Below are 18,392 nucleotides of genomic sequence, written 5' to 3' on the forward strand. Positions count from 1 at the left end.
ACATGGCCAGTGAGCAGTGGTTGCTAAGGGGGATGTCTCAGTGTGAGACATGCAACTATGCATTAGCAGGCAATCCTATGCAAATGGGGGGAATGATAGTGAATCCCAGTTTTCCCCAGCATGCTAGTCATGTCCCCACAGTGTAAGAGCAGGAATAGCTTGGTGCAAGCCTCGCAGTTAGCTAACATCATGGGGGTGTGTGTCAGGCATACTGTAAGTAGCTTGGAGCCCTGTGGCTCAGGTTTGCTCCTAGCACAGCTAAGCTAGGGGGTGTATCTTAATCTGCCTAGCACTCTTTACATTGCCTAAGTGGGTGCACGCACCGCACACCAGGTTTTAAAGGAAGAAATAAAAAGTTAAACCAGGAAATAGCAGCACTGTGCACATTAGAGCACTTTGTTCATGCGGCACACCCTCGGGCTTAAACAGGAAGGCAATGGAAAGAGAAAACAGCAGTAGGAAGGTAATCAAGGAGAACTAGCATAGCTGTCAGTTGAAATGTATCAGAATCAGCCAATTACACAAGCAGCAGACCAGCCCAGCCCAGAACACTACTATAAACAATGCAAACACCTTTCCCTCTGTTTTGTCCCGTACTCTACACCACCGGTGTATACAAGAGGAGAACTTTTAACAAACAAATCTACAAAATGAGAGGGGCTACAGCAGGCAACATAGAACAATATGTGCAAGAGGCTGAGGGTGGTGATGATGTGAATGCTGCCGATCAACCCACAGAAGGAGATGGAGAAGAGTGTACAGACCCAGGGTAACCTGCCAGGGGCTACATGAGCTGGAGATAGTGAAGCGCTATAGGGAGGACAGGGACCTCCTACAGCAAATTGTTGAGCTGTGCTGGCCATGCCTGACACACCAAATCGACTGAGGGGAACCCATCTCAGTGGATACCAAGGTATGTGTAGGCCCAGGAATACTAGCTGCAGGTACCTCCTAAAGCTCACATGAGGATATCATGGGGATCTCACAGTCATCAGCATCCAGAGTATTCCACCAGTTCCTGGATGCCATGTCAGCACATGCTGGTGAGCATGTATATTTTCTCAACATCCACGAGGTGCTGGCTAGCAATATGGATCTCTTCCACCAAATAGCAGAATACCTTGAGGTAGTGGGTGCTATATACTGCACGCGCATACACATCAAAGCACCACCCTGTAATCAGGTTAAGGCCTACATCAACCGCAGAGGCAACCCTTCCATCAAGTGCCAGGTCATCTGCGATGCCCAGGGCATTATAATGAATGTGTGTTCTGGCTGTCCTGGAAGCTATCACAATTCCCACATTTGGCATCTGACGCAGCTGTACCAGAGATTTGCCAGTGGGTACATCCCCTACACACTGAAGCCTTGGCTAATGACACCCATCAGAAATGCACACACACCTGAACAAGAACGCCATAATGAGGCACACGCACAGACCAGACTTATAATAGAGTGCATGTTTGGGATGCTCTAGTATCAGTTCCAGTGTCTCAACACATCTGGTGGAGCCTTGCAGTACTCACCAGCTACATGTACCCAAATTGTTATGGTATGTGCCATGCTACACAATATGATCCTGAGGAAACAGCTGCAGCAGGAACAGCACGGGGCAGGGCCACACAGCCCCCCACCAATGCCAAGGCCTGCACAGACACAGATTGACACAGAGGAGGAACAATCTGAGCCTGCCTCAGTAGGCAGATGGAGGCATGCCCAGTATGCTGAGGCCATGGCAAAGAGACAATGCATAGCACATACACTGACAAAGAAGGGACTCAGGGAATGACACTTCTTTCTGACTCACACATACAGTAAAAGGGATGCCAAACATGACACTACCTGTGCTCAACCATGTATAGGGAGTGTACTATGTGCATCCAACATAGGCAGCCCTCTAGCACAATCTTCAATCCTGGCACACCCACAAGATAAGTCAATCAACCTACCAACTGCCAAATGGAGTAGAATGTGTCTTTACCTATATCTATGGTATGGATCTGAGCATGGAAGGGAATTGGGTGGCTGAATGTTATGGCAGCAGATAGTAAAAACCCATAGTGGCACCATGACATCTGTAACACATACTGGAGTCACCACAGTAGCCAGTACTACACAGGGTGATAAAACCCACTGCAGGAAATGTGCTGAGCAATATGTGTGTCCATATGACTCACACATGCCAGTCAGGGAGGTTCACATACCCAACAACAGACTCAGCCAGCAGGACAGGTGTAGACAAACCCAAACAGAGCCTGTGCTATGACCTCTGAATGATGCCTATGGATAACCCCCCCCAAGGCCTACACAGACAGACTACAGCAAGTCAGGCATTGGGATGTTAGTTCTGAAGGGTAGGAAGTCAGACACTAATATGTACGGCAACCAAAGCTAAGACCTGTAGTACATTGATATGCCTCTAGTCAGTATGATAGGTTAGAATACAGAATGAAATGGAGTACCTGACATACCAGTACAGTCATAGCAAATGTGTACATGTGCCAGGTGTGCCCCCTATCCTATGTACTATGTAGAAATGTAGTAACAGTCAGGTGTGCCCCCCAGTCCTGTGTAGAAATGTAAACACAGTCAGGTGTGGCCCCCTACAACCCTATGTAGAAATGTAGTGACAGTCAGGTGTGCCCCCCACTCCCATGTAGACATGTAGAAACAGTCAGGTGCATCCCCCCCAATCCTGTGTAGAAATGTAGTAACAGTCAGGTGTTCCCCCCCAATCCTGTGTAGAAATGTAGTAACAGTCAGGTATACCCCCTCAATCCTGTGTAGAAATGTAAACACAGTCAGGTGTGTCACCCCAATCCTGTGTAGAAATGTAATAACAGTCAGGTGTGCCCCCTCAATCCTGTGTAGAAATGTAAACACAGTCAGGTGTGTCCCCCCTCCCCAATCCTATGTAGAAATGTAGTAACAGTCAGGTGTGCCCCCCCCCCCCACACACACACACCTATGTAGACATGTGGAAACAGACAGGTCTGCCCCTTCCCCCAATCCAGTGTAGAAATGTAGTGACACTCAGGTCTGACCCCCCCAATCCTGTGTAGGCATGTAGTAACATGTATGAGTAGGTATAATACGAGTGGAGCACGGATGGCCAGAGGTGGCCAAGGTAGCAGGATAGGTTGTAGCATTTGCACAATATGCAGGTCTGAGTGTGTTAGGATGGTGTGTGTTTCATAATGCCTGAGAGTGGCCAGTATGTATGCATGTTGAGGTAAGACCTGGTGGCCATTGCCCACTACTGCTGATAACAGGGAGAAGCCCTCACGGCTACAGTGCCAAAGACAATTCCCACCAGTATAACACATGCAAGCATTAAGCCATTGTAAATGTATGGTGGTAATATGTGTCACCATCTGAATGACTCACATGGCATGGCTGTTGGGCTAAATATACAAGCAGTACACAGGGAAAAGTACCCCAGACATACAGTATATATTGTGTCACTGCGAAATGGTGACACCCTTGGCCAAGTGCATATAGGTATGCATCACAGTAACAAGACCTGTAGCAGGGGATACCAGTGATGTCTGCCTGAATATCTGCAGATCACAATTGAGGTAGGACTGATGTGTTGGGAATCAGCTGATGTACCCGCACATGCCAGCATAACTGTAATGCCCCATGCATATCTGTGCATCAGATGCAAGTAGTGTCCATAACACACATGCACCCAGCCATGCAAACACCACCCACAGGCACCTCTCTGTCAATATCCCTGCTGTGGGGAATGGGTATAGTATGACCCCACCTGTATATGGCAATAGCAGAAGACTGCAGCATGAAGTGCAGTTGTCCCGTGCAGGTGTGTCCCTAGCTGTAGGTAGCACCCTGCCAGCATCCACACCACCTGATCAAGACTGATAGAAAGTACTGGCATGAGCAACTATCACATCTAACCTGTCACCGCAGGAATATACTGTATGATGGTCTGGGAATGTAGGACTGACAGAATGCAATGGCCTGCCACATCTGGCCTGCATCAACACCTAATGCCCTACAGGTGCCTGCCAAAACCCCATGTCTCACATGTACTGCCAATGCACGTTATGTCGTGCACACCCAAATAACAACATAACACACTCCATTTAAGCCATATACAAGGCCATGTGGACAAACCACAGTAACATGTCCACCATGTCCCACTGCATGAACTGTGGACCAACACAAACACACACCTGTGACGTGGTGATACACTTATGGAAAGTATCACAGAATGTATGCATAATGTATGGAAAAGGTTAGAATAACAGATGGGGGGTGTGAGAGCATGGGCAGCATGAAATGTGTAAGGTCCGACATCAAGCTGTGTGCACACTATCCCTGGCTGCAAACACATAAATGGATAGCTACACACCTGCCCGTACACCACAATAGAGTAAACATCCTGAGCCATGGCCCCTGCCTCTGGCTAACGTGCAAATCTGTACAGCTGTAAAGCATTGCCACAGCAAGATAAGGCCATACTGACATGTTGATGAGTGGACAAGTATGGGATCCTCTGCCAGCACTGTACCAAGGTGATGAACAGGATACACAAACCCAGCACCAAGTATCTGCAGCTCCCCCTACAGAATGGCATAACTTACTATGAATACGTAGGTGTTTGCCCACAATACTGGACACAGCTGCAGTCATCCTTGTCTGACAAGTCATCACTGTGAGCTAGAATGTCCACCTGACAGTACATGAGGACAGAAAACATCACTGCGTATAACAGTACACATGTCTAAATATTTCTGCTAACAGCAGTACCATGCAGCTGAAGCAGCACAGACACAATCACCTACAGTACACACTATCCCCTGCACAGTCTGTCCCCATATTGCCAAATGATTGACGGATACCCTGCAGAAACAGTATGCTACCTGTAGGTGTACAACACAAATGTCTGCACTGCAGTACAAACTACCTGGAATCGATCCACACATTCAGTACAGAAGAGCATACTGGGCATGCTCACACATTTAGAGAAATGAGGGCAATGTCAGCCAACAATATACCGAAAGATAATACTGGGCATGCTCACACACTTAAACAAATTAAGGCCATGTCTGCAAAAAACAGTGGACGAGACATATCTGGCATTTGCAGATGTTAGTACAGAAACTCCTCAGTATGCAGCACTCATGCTTTGCACACACACACACTGGATAGAAATGCAGGCATATATCCAAGGACAACACACTATAATAAGCCAAATGTAGACATACACAGATGTGTGGAATAGAGTGACTGTCACAAGAGGCCATCCATTATGTGACCTGTCCCACCCAGCAGACAGCCAAATGGCTACAAGCACATGAGGTTCAGATGTCACTCACTTTTGACCTTAGCCACTAGTATTTGTCAGCATGATGGACTATGTGGTGCAAATGCTAGCTGTGCACCATGACTGTACAAGGAAGTAGTCATCTAGCAGCTGTATACATGGACCTGTGGAATATAAACCTGCATGTGCCTGTATGTGGTGTGTCAACCTCTAGATGAATGGGTTATGGCCCATGCACACACACTGCCCTCCCCATACTATGACAAGCCTGCTGATGTCATCCACTTTGAAATACACCCTTGCGAAAAGTGTAGGCCAGTAATCTCTGTGGCGCTTCCTATAACTGCATACTGCTGTAATGTGATAAACTAGTTAGGTAGAAGTTCTAATCTCAGACATGGCAAGTGCATGTGTGTGTGTGTGTGTGTGTGTGTGTGTGTGTGTGTGTGTGTGTGTGTGTGTGTGTGTGTGTGTGCATGTGTGCGTGTGTGTGTGTGTGTGTGTGTGTGTGTGTGTGTGTGTGTGTGTATGTGTGTGTGTGTGTGTGTGTGTGTGCTTGTGTCTGTTTAGAGAACAATGCTTTTAGGCTAGTCACACTCACTACAATTCAAATGCCAGAAGTGTAGGCCAGTAATCTCTGTGGTGCTTCCAATAACTGTGTACTGCTGTAGTGTGATAAACTAGCTAGGTAGGAGTTCTAATCTCAGACATGGCAACTGTGTGTGTATGTGTGTGTGTGTGTGTGTGTGTGTGTGTGTGTGTGTGTGTGTGTGTGTCTGTCTGTCTAGAGAGCAATGCTTTTTAGGCTAGTCACACTTACTACAATTCCGATGCCGAACTTTCTCAAGGCTGCTGATGTCATAGACTGTGAAATACACCTTTTAGAAAGCTTTAGCTCAGTAATCTCCGTGACACGTCCTATACCTGCATACTTCTGCAGTGTAATAAACTAGTCATGTAGGAGTTCTAATCCCAGAAATGGCAACTGTGTGTGTGTGTGTGTGTGTGTGTGTGTGTGTGTGTGTGTGTGTGTGTGTGTGTGTGTGTGTGTGTGTGTGTCACCGTCTTTGGAGAAAGCAATGCATTTTAGGCTAGTCACACTCACTACAAATCAAATGCCCTATTTTGTCAAGGCTGCTGATGTCATACACTATGAAATACACCTTTTGGCAAGCTGTAGCCTAGTAATCTCCATGGCACATCCTATACCTTTGTACTGCTGCAGTGTAATAAGCTAGTTAGGTAGGAGTTATAATCCCAGACATGGCAACTGTGTGTGTGCTCATGTCTGCGTGTGTATGTGTCACCGTCTTTGTAGATAGCTATGCCTTTTGAGCTAGTCACACTCATTACAATCCAATTGCCCTACTTTGTCAAGGCTGCTGACGTTATACATTGTGAAATACACCTTTCAGAAAGGTGTAGCCCAGGAATCTCCATGGGATGTCCTATAACTGCGTACTGCTGTAGCGTGATAAACTAGTTAGGTAGGACTTCTAATCCCAGACATGGCAAGTGTGGGTTTGCCTCTGTCTGTGTAGAGAGCAGTGCATATTAGCCTAGCCACACTCATTACAATTCAAATGCCCTACTTTAGCAATCCTACTGATGTCATTCATTGTGAAATACACCTTTGGGGAAGAAGTACTCCAGTAATCCCTGTGGTGCGTCCTATAGCAGCTTCATGCTGTAGTGTGATGTAGAACTCTGTTAGGGGTTCTATACCCACACATGTTGGTTTTGGATGTTCTGTGTGTGTTTCAATGTCTGTGTAGGGAGCAATGCATTTTAACCTAGCCACACTGACTACAATTCGAATGCACTACTTTGGCAATCCTGCTGATGTCATTCATTGTGAAATACACCTTTGGGGAAGAAGTACTCCAGTAATCCCTGTGGTGCATCCTGTAGCAGCTCCATGCTGTAGTGTAATATAGAACTCTGTTAGGGGTTCTATATCCGCACCTGTCAGTTGTGGATGTTTTGTGTGTGTTTCAGTGTCTGGGTAGGGAGCAATGCATTTTAGCCTAGCCACACTGACTACATTCAAATGCCCTATTTTGGCAATCCTGCTGTCATTCATTGTGAAATACACCTTTGGAGAAGGTGTACACCAGTAATCCCTGTGGTATGTCCTATAACAGCTCCATGATGTAGTGTGATATAGAACTCTGTTAGGGGTTCTATACCCACACATGTCGGTTGTGGATGTTTTGTGTGTGTTTCAATGTCTGAGTAGGGAGCAATGAATTTTAGCCTAGCTGCACTCACTACAATTCAAATGCCCAATTTGGCAATCCTGCTGATGTCATTCATTGTGAAATACACCTTTTGGGTAGCAGCACTCCAGTAATCCCCATGGTGCGTCCTATAGCAGCTTCATGCTGTAGTGTGATATAGAACTCTGTTAGAGGTTCTATACCCACGCATATTGGTTGTGGATGTTTTGTGTGTGTTTCAATATCTGTGTGTGGAGCAATGCATTTTAGCCTAGCCACACTTACTACAATTCAAATGCCCTACTTTGGCAATCCTGGTGATGTCATCCATTGTGAAATACACTTTTGGGGAAGGAGTACTCCAGTAATCTCCGTGGTGCATCTTATAACTGTGCAGTGCTGTAGTGTAATAAACTAGTTAGGTAGGAGTTCTAATTCCAGACATGACAGGTGTGTGCTTGTGTGTCTGTGCTTGTAACTCATATCGTGGGTGTGACTGTGTAACAACTGGGCTCATTGTGGAGCGGGTTTTGCAAATTTCTTATATGGTGGCCCTGGTATGGATCACAATGTCCACCATACAGGGATAACAGATGTGAAATAGCTGAGAGGCTGGGTACAAATCCATACCCATACATGTGACATCAAGGCCAGGCAAAGAAAGTTAGCAAACCTAGTATTACACAGTGAATACTCTCAACCCATGTCTCATACACACACACACACACACACACACACACACACACACACACACTTACCTAGGCAACAGCTGCTATGTTGGTAGTATGCTGCATATTGCCCACTGATAGTAACTATGGTGTGATTGCAGTGTGGTACAGAGTGCATGGCACCCTGTCCATCTGTTCAATAGGCATGTACATGCTGACAGTGCACCTTCATCATGTTCCCCACTGGACACGTGCAACACCTGTAGTGCCATCAAATGTGAACCACAAAGGACATACCATGCCTGAAAACATGCCCTGTATAGACCAATGCCACTGACACCAGGGAATGTTGGTATCATGCTATCAATGTAGGTGCAGGGTAAACCTGCTGTCCATTACCAGTTCCCACCACATGAGGCCAAGACTGACACATCTGATGATAATCTGTGTACACAACATGGTCCAGACACCCCAGGTATAGTTCCACATGTCACTGTACATGCATGTGGGAGGAGTGCACATCCCAGATACCATCCATGTCATGGAGTAAGGAACACATACATGGCAAGCAATGCACAGCATTGGCCACACACAATAGTCACCCAGGTGACTGGATGGTGAATGCAATACCCACCTGTGTCGGCAACTCTAGAAACTACACCCCTGAGCCACAATGTAAACCATTGTCATGTGGGCTAATGCCAAGGTATGCCCATCGGTTTACCTTCATGTGTGCGTATTGCACACGGGTGAACAGCAATTGTGCGAAAGGCAGTTTGCAAAGTTTGCAAACGCCGAATGGAACAAGATTTGAATGTGCAATTAGCGAATACACAGTGACATTCGCTCATTGCACATTTGACATTTTGGGACGGATTGCACTATAGTAGGGATCGAAAAATGGTCCCTTTCCCCACTGTAGTGTGACCTCAAAGTTAGAATATTAAAGTAGGGGGTGTGGGGGTGCAGGGGGGCTTTCCCCCTGCTTTACACTTCATTAGATTTTTTTTCAACATTAATGTTCGAAAATCAATGAATCTGCTTTTCGATCTGCTGGTATTCGAACATTTAAAACTGTCGCTGTTTTCAATTTTCATGGTTATGATTTGCTCATATGAGCAATTGCACCACTGTGATTTGGCTTTGTAAAGGTAAACCATACCCATCACTTAGCCTTGTATAGCTGTCTGGCACAGTCGACCACTACACACCCGTGAAGCAATGCACCCATGCATCTCAGTAATGGCAACCTGTGTGTGTGTGTGTGTGTGTGTGTGTGTGTGTGTGTGTGTGTGTGTGTGTGTGTGTGTGTGTGTGTGTCTGTGTGTGTATGTGTGTGTGTGTGTGTGTGTGTGTGTGTGTGTGTGTGTGTGTGCGTGTGTGTGCGTGTGTTTGTTGTATGATCACATTCATATTCACTACAACCACCATTGGCATACTGAAGCATGCTGTCCAATGTCAGACACCTCCACATACCCTTTGCCAATATAACGTCTGTATGACCCCTGTGGTGCATGTGATACCTGCACAGTAATGTGCTGTGGCAGTCTCACTGGTGATGAGTTGTATTCCTGGCCCTGTCATGTGTGCCAATGTGTGTGAGTCCCTGTGAGAGTGTAGCTGTGTTGATACTGGCACTTGTTCATGCGGACAGGCATGGGTACTACACCTACTGTATAGCTACCATATCCCTGTTGCAGATGCCACTCACATCACATATATATTTTGAGAACTCCTCAACATGTATCCTATGTGGCACATCTGATAACTGCATAAAAATGTGATAGCACTACATAGTCGTCACGGGTTTGATACCCTGTGCTGGTAGGCATGTGACACACACATGCTTAAGTTTTACTCTCCCACCCCTCCCTGACTTTACTTTGCCTCTGACTGCCTCTCTCACTCCCTCTCTGGTGGATGTGGAGACCTACACCTGCTTTGCTAAGGCAGCAACATGTGTATTGTAAGTGATGCTCATGATCAGCTGATGGTATCTGCACGAATTGCAGCCCTCCTCTAGCTGATTGCATGTGGAACAGCTGTGGTAACATTCCCATAGCCAATTGCATGGAAACACACTCCAGTATTTAGGAACATCATGTTGATGTTGGACCTTTTCATGCACTGTGAGCAGGAACTAGATCTGTTGTTTGGCAAACAGCATCACAGATGGATTGGGGATTTTCCTCTAACAACATACACTGTGGAAACAGGCCAACACACAGGAGGGGGATGTGCCTGACTTGACTACAGACTGTAAATGCTGCTATACCTCATTTGGAGTAATGTTGGTTTAACAGGGTGTGTGTGGATATGGCTGTCCTACATGTTTTAATACCTGTCATGTCATAGCTATGTATAGGAGGAAACCCCCATCTGTAGGGTCATCTGCAGACTGGGCAGTGTGGGGTGCCTTTTGTTTCTTGTGTTACCCACAGAGCACCTATCTGTGAACTGCAGAAGGTAGTGTGAGGATTACAGTCTGTAGATGGTGACAGCCGTGAGAGTTACTGACTTCATATTCCTCATAGGACATATGTTGCAATAAACCCTGTTACAACAGTAAATGTATGAAGTTATCACAGCAATATCTCAATATTGGCCCTATGTTTGTGCGTCCAGCCACAGCTCTGTCAACCTTTGTACATATGTCATGCAGTAAGAGGTGCATATGTGTGTACACCATATTTATTGACATCATATCTGATAATAATCAAGTGAGATATCAGACTGCTACACATGTTATGTATAGTAGGGGTGATATTTGATGACATAACCTGGACATTCTGTGTTTGTTTGTACAGTACTGAGGTGTGTGTACTTATGGTGATTGTCAACAGTGTGTGTATTGTTAATATATACCTTGGCCTGTGTATAGACTGTGGTAGATGTCATTGCTCTTGGTCCTGTTCTATATGATGTTACATGCTGCTCCATTGTATGTTACCCTATCGGCTTACATATTTGTAGGGCCAAACGCACACATGTCCCATACCACAGATAGGCATCAGACCACACTTTGTAGTGGCCCAGTATATGAAGAGGTAGTGTGTGAAAGAGGCATATATGAGGATGGTGTTGAACAGATAGTCCATATACTGTAATATTACGCTAACTTACCATATATGGTGGTGGCTGTGTTCACATTGGTTGTGGTTATGCACTTTCACACAGGTGTCTATTACTCTGTGCTATGACATGCCTGTAGAGCCTGCTGTATATGTAGGTACGTGTGTATTCCTCCATATGAAATGTAGACCAGTGTTGAGCCAGTCTGCCTGTCGCCTGCACAGTGCTTTGTTACATGCCTAGCAGCTTAGTGTACTTACCCAGTAAGATGTCATGTCCAGATACTTGCCAGATGTACTGATGCAGGGCCACCATAATAGTCATGTTCATAGATTCATAGGTTCATAGGTTCATAGGTTCATAGGTTCATACATATATAGATGTATGTCAGACAAAGCAGTGGGATGCTGTACAGATGTATGTCAAAAACTAGTGGGTAGTATGTGGCCATGGCACCTCTGTAACAGCTGTTATTATGTGTCAGGACAGACAGGGGTGTGTGAATGCATAACCTATGGGGCAAATGTATACCAGTAGTTACGTGTTATACCCATCTACATGGCTGTTAACATCCACATTGTCAGGATTTGTCCACATGTCTTGCACTAAGGGGTTCTGTGTATACCTCTGGACTGTCCAGAGTGTGTCAGGCTGTCCACATATATTGGTCATTTCTCTGCTGTAGTTCACAGGAGCATTACTGTGCTTGTAGTGGTACTGTACTATGATGTCCTTAGGATGTCTGTACATATATATATATATATATACATATAAACACTCAGATATATACATATACAGAGCAATATATGTTTACACATATACAGATAGAGATACATATGCACAAATACGTATGGATATCTACATATATACCAACATAACTAGGCATAACTATACACATAGGATGTGCATACATATATAGCTATATATAGATATATGTATATATATATATATATATATATATATATATATATATATATATATATACATATGAAAATATATACATATGGCCATATATATGTTGCACTAGACAGATGTGTATACAGTCATATGTATGAGTATACATGTGTATTTACATGTAGACATATATAGACTCATTATATGTATATAACCATATTCCTGTCCTGTGTAAACCTTACAGTTGTGTATACCCTCCCAGATGTATCTCACCGTATATATCTGCTATCTGTACATTATGATAAAACAACACATGTGATGCAACAGTCATTTTAATAACAAGGACTGTACAATTTCGGAAGTAAAGGCAATTGTTCAGTACTACTTAATATGTGTATTGACAGCTATATTGGTAAAACAACAGCTATCTTCACAGTGGTCATGGCGTAGTGGGTAAGTGTTGTGACTTTAGTGTTCATGGCATATAAAACTGCAATAGCACACAAATAAAGTTTTTTCATTTATGCAAACCTGTGTGTGCTGTTATATCCTATGACCTCTCTGCGGGTATATGTTGCAGGCAACAATTGTCATTTGTATGGGTGGCTCATACAGTGTCCAGTTGTTGAGGTGTTAACTGTAGGCATAGTGGCTGTTCCATATTGTGTGCACTTTCTACATATGCATCTTACTGTACATATCTCTGCGCGTGTGCATGTGTAGTCACATATATATTCTTATATGTGTGTATGTGTGTGTGTGTGTGTGTGTGTGTGTGTGTGTGTGTGTGTGTGTGTGTGCATGGGTGTGTGTGTGTGTGTGTGTGTGTGTGTGTGTGTGTGTGTGTGTGTGTGTGTGTGTGTATATATATATATATATATATATATCTGTATATGCATATATGTGTCTGTGTATATGTATCCTGGGGATGTTGATAGCTTCCACATTGTATATTTCCTATGGGAGTCAGACTGTACTGCATAATATGTTACCAATGCCAGTCTGACATCATACAGGTGGGATCTAGTACTGTTAACATCTTGTACTTATGTCGTGTCAGGTCCTGGTTATGGGATCTGCAACACTTGGTAGTGTATTGCAGGGTGGAAGTGTTTGGCTGTGGGGGGGTGTATACCTATGTGTACAAGACATATATTCTTTGGGGCCTCTCAACCCCATTAACGGTGCATGTGTACATATATGTTGTAGTTATTTTCCAATTGTTATCTACAGATGTATGTCTATATAAATATATATATATATATATATATATATATATATATATATATATATATATATATATATAAAATCTGTTTCGATATTAAAACGTTTACACACACATATACATCTAAATTTTGGAATACATTCACTGTACTGTTGACTGACTGGGCTGGATGATATGTTTGTGAATACATCAGGGTTATGCATATCTGACATGGCTTAGTGGTAAATCACTTTGTCTATTTTGTGCAGGATCCTAGGTTTGAGCCTTGCAGAGGCTGTTTATTTTGTTGCTGGGCAGAACAAGGGTCCATTGGATGCAGAGTGATTAAGGCAGTTTTGAGCAATTGTAAGCAGGTTTGCGTGGGTTTGTGTGGAGGTAAGCACTGCTAACTTCCGGTTACAGTTTCTTATACTCAGCTTCTAAATTGTTTAACCAGTGTAGGCATTGCTTACCCCCGGGCAAACAGGCTGAAACCTGCTTACTGCTGCTTAAAAGTGCTTACTCCTACTTACCCCCACGCTAATTTATTTAAAAGAAAATAAAAAGGGGTTGATAGGAAAGTGGTGAAAAAAGAGGCACAAAGAGGGTAAGGCAGTAGGTAAACTAGCCAGGGATGTGCAGGAATGGTGTAGGAAAGGTCCATAGCTGTTCATTTCTTCTACAGCAAAAGCTGTGCATATACAGTGAATTTGGAGGTAGATTTGGACACTCAAACCCCTGGGAGGGGGTGAGGACAACAATAATAAGTTATGATGCCAGTTAGTCCGGATTACATGTGTCCAGTGGCCACATGTGTGAAATTGACAGCTATGTATGGGGCGATATTTTTTGTGGGAACATATTGCCCTGTTTTTCAGGTGAGAGTGGGATGTTGGCGAGGGGTAGTAGGTATATTTGGCGAGGTAGGTTGGGTAGGTTAACAGGCAAGACAAACAAGATGCATACAGGGGTGGTATATGACTATTGTGGGGGTGAACACTTTGATGGGGAGGGGTGTTGGGAAATCGAAAGCCAATGAGCCCCCTAGTGGAAACAGTGGGACTGAGGTCTCCACCCATGGGCAGTCACCACTGCACCTTCACAGCCCCAATGGTGGCTGTGCTGGGTGTGAGTCGCACAAACAGACTGATGCTCTAGTTGCGACATGCAGCCCTCAAGCTGGCGTAGAAGATAACCAAGCTGCTGGTTGATCTCTCTATGCACCACGACCCTGACCTGGTGACGGTTGACAGGTGCCTGTCCACACCCACTCCGGGGGGGGGGCGAGCCCCATCCCCTGAGGAGGTTCCACCCGAAGGTGGTGCAGGAAAAATGGACATGGAGGTCCCGTGTTGGGCCCCAGACATGCTGGTGCCCAGTGCCACGGCCAGCTGAGGTGGTAAAGGTGGGTCCGCTGGGACCGGCCTTCCCAAGCGTGCTATAGTGTTTAGATTTCATCATATGTGGGTTAGTAATAGTCAACACATTCCAGGGTTAGATATAACAGCATGCATAGATATTCCTATTAGCCCAGACACCAGATTCAGAACAGTTGCATAACAAACAGAACACATGCATATATGGGACCACAGTGGTAATAAAAACAGCATGCAGGTGCATTGATTGCACCATGCCACCAATGTTTGAATAATTCAATACGGCACATGCATGGGAACAATTAAAATATTTATCAAACAATTAGACATTATCAGAACATATGTGTCATTACATACCAGTTGGGATGGGTATGTTGATTATTGTTGGAGATATGGTTGGGGGAGAAAGATGTCAATTAACAACTAATATATTCCTGTATTCCACATTACTTTCCTAGTCAGTGGTGTTATCTGTATATTACAAGTCTTACTACACTACCCTATAGCCTTAGTGTGGACAGTGATATGGCTGTCATCATCATTATACATGAACTGGTTTTACCTGCAGTATACACCTCTTACCTGGTATACCTGTGGAGGGAATGTTTGTTAACACTAACTGTTTTTACACATACTCCCATATTCAGGGTTGATGTTGTGCACATAGCTATCCAACTCTTTCTTCCCAGATTCTGGCCATGTGTTGACCACATGCTGGTGTGTCGGGACATATCTAGAATATTGCCCTCTTCCACCTTTAGTGACCTGACACACACATATACATGCTTTCCTACACAATTATATTATGTAGCACAGTGTGCGTGACAGTGATCAGTGATACTTTGTTATTCAGAGAAACTGCAACACTCACAATTCCCTACAATACCAGAGTGAACAGTACCAGTACAGGTTATAATGGTCTTTATTTCTCAGCAGTATTCATATCCGACGTACCTGTGGGACTGATGTTTGTTAGCACTACCTGACTGTTGCCACACAAACTTCCAGATTACACATTAGTATTATGCACATACATCTCACTCTGTTACTGTACACACTCTGGTCACAGCTTGACAATTTGGGAGTGTAGATAAGACATACTTGAAATATTACTCTCCTAACAGTTTTGGGGGTTGCTACAGTGACAATTTTTTTCTCATAGATGTTTGACAATCACTTGTAGTCTCTGTTTGCTGGCTAAACATCTGGGATCATTCCACAGACTTACTGGGGGACAGGGGGACAGGCAACAGATATGGGCTCATATACTGGACATTCTGGCCTCATCTGTACAGTTGTGGGGTATGATTCTGTATGCAGCCTGCATCCACTCCCAGGATTCTGACCATGGCTGTGTCTGCTTCAACTTAAACACTGTCAATCACAGTTGTGGCTGCTATATAGATATTGCTGTATATCTCCTATCTGCTTTCTGTCTTATTAATCCCCTGTGCTTTTGCATTCTGACCTTGTATTACAGCACTCTTATACAGATTTCCTAGACAGTTATATTTTTTAGGACAGTGTGAGTGACAGTGATGTGTAATACCTCATTATTCAGAGCAACTGCATCAGTCACACTGCCATACAATACCAATGCAGACAGTACCAGCACTGGGTATCATTCTTGTATTTCTGGGCACAGTGTTGGTATCTGACAGACCTGTGGGAGAAATGTTTATTAGCACTACATGAATGTTCCCAGACACAGTACCAGATTCCACATTACTATTATGCACACACATCTCACTCTGTTACTGTAGACACTCTGACCACAGCTTGACAAGTTGATGTGTAATTAGGACATATGTGGCTTCTTAGTCTCATAAGGTACTGTGGAGTTGCTAGTGTGCCAGCTTTGTTCTCATTGATGTGTGTCAATCAGTTGTATTTCCTGTTTGCTGCCTATACATCTGGGATCATCCCACTGATTTCCCAAGGGGACAGGTTGATAGGCAACATATATAGGCCACTTTACTGGACATTCTGGACATTTCTGTACAGTTGTGCGGTATGATTCTCTATGCAGAGACTTCCACTGGCAGGATTCAAACCATGGCAGTGTGTGCTAAACAAACAACAGTTCGCATCTCAGTTGCATGTGCTATTCGGGTTTTGTTGTCTGCATTTTCCATGTTTTCTGTCTATGTATCTCTCAGTTATACTTAATGGCCTCTGTGGATTACACCTGTCATATACAGGCAGTCCTACACATTCATTTTATGGTGCATAATGTGCGTAACAGTGATTAATACTACAGTACTATTACATGATTGCTAATCTACATGACCATATGATACCAGAGTATATACATGCAATCCAGCAGTTAGACCTTTATTGTCAGGTTATTACACTTTTATTGACATATAAACAATATGAGACTCTTCCTGCCATAATCTCTAGTGTATGCAGTACTTGCCTTGAACTGTACAGGTTTTATACCGGCAATTAATTTACTGCTACTTTTAGTTTTATTTCTTATGACAGTAATTGCCTGAGTATTACTGACCTGCCTTACATTGCAACCTTGACAGGCAACTGACGTGGGCCTCCTGGTTCATGGTCCACTCCATTGCAGCTGTGGGGGACATAAGAGGAATATTTAGTCATGATATACCTGAGCTGGCAATTATTACATACATAGTGGGGTGATACACATGACTGTAACATCCCCTGCCACTCTAGCCTCTTGGAGCCACTCCTCTAAGAGGTCCCCCTTATGCCGCTTCAGGTCGGCATAGTGATGCCTGACCTGGTCACCAGTTTGGGGTATGTCAATTGCACTGGTGAGGTTGCGGGCGAGATGGTCCCAGACATCCGCCTAATATGGGAGCCCTAGTACTGGCCCTACAGCAGTCTCTGATCATGATCTTTGACAAAGAGCCCTGCCATGACCCTGGACTCCTGAATGCACCAGTGCTGTACCTGGAAGTGCACTCCATCTCCCCTTACTGCCATCGTGCCTGTAAGGAAAAGCTACAACCAGTTATGAGATGTATTCCCACCTCTTGGGATTAAGTAGGGCTGATTTCCCACACTTTTCCATGATTGACCAGTTTTGAAAAGGCTAAGCTATGGACAAACCTGCTTACCTAGGTTCGGCAATATTTAAAGGAATATAACACTGGGCACATTGAGTTAGCTGGCCTACACATTGCTTACACCTCCTAAGCTGGCCTGTGTAGTACTTAGCATTACTTACATTAGACTTTGCATTATAATTCCTTTTTCACATTGAGTTATTATTCATTACACCTTATATGTATGCTTGGTATCCATGACTCATATGTACGTACACTGTATGGGGTCCTTGTGTATTATTGGGAACTTCAACACTCTATCACAATTACACCTGACTTCTGGCCTTACTGCTGTACTCCAGTTCACATATTTATGTTATGTAATGGGTTAAGGCACATATGTCTGCATACTGATTCCTTTCACAGGTTCAGTTTGGTTTTACTATGGTGAAGACTTGTTTGCTGATACCTCATTCTTCTGTATTTCTGTGATGGCATGGTGGTTAACTACTGTGACTATGGTGTATAGGGTCCTGGGTTCGAGACCTGTATGGCTATTTATTTTGTTGATGGGCAGAACAAGGGCCATTATATACAGAGTGATTAAGGTACTTTTGAACATTTGTAAGCATGTTTGCATGGGTTTGCG

The 18,392-nt window shown here is 44.2% G+C and overlaps 1 protein-coding gene across 3 annotated transcripts in view; it reads right to left on the reverse strand.

The window, feature by feature from the left end:
• FRMPD4 (FERM and PDZ domain containing 4) overlaps positions 1–18,392 on the reverse strand; it is a 1,947,279-nt gene that overhangs the window by 979,967 nt on the left and 948,920 nt on the right. The gene's annotated exons all lie outside the window — the stretch shown is intronic.

The sequence above is a fragment of the Protopterus annectens genome, chromosome 5.part0, assembly GCF_019279795.1.
Source record: "Protopterus annectens isolate FY-2018-M chromosome 5.part0, PAN1.0, whole genome shotgun sequence".
Classification (NCBI taxonomy): Eukaryota; Metazoa; Chordata; order Ceratodontiformes; family Protopteridae; genus Protopterus; species Protopterus annectens.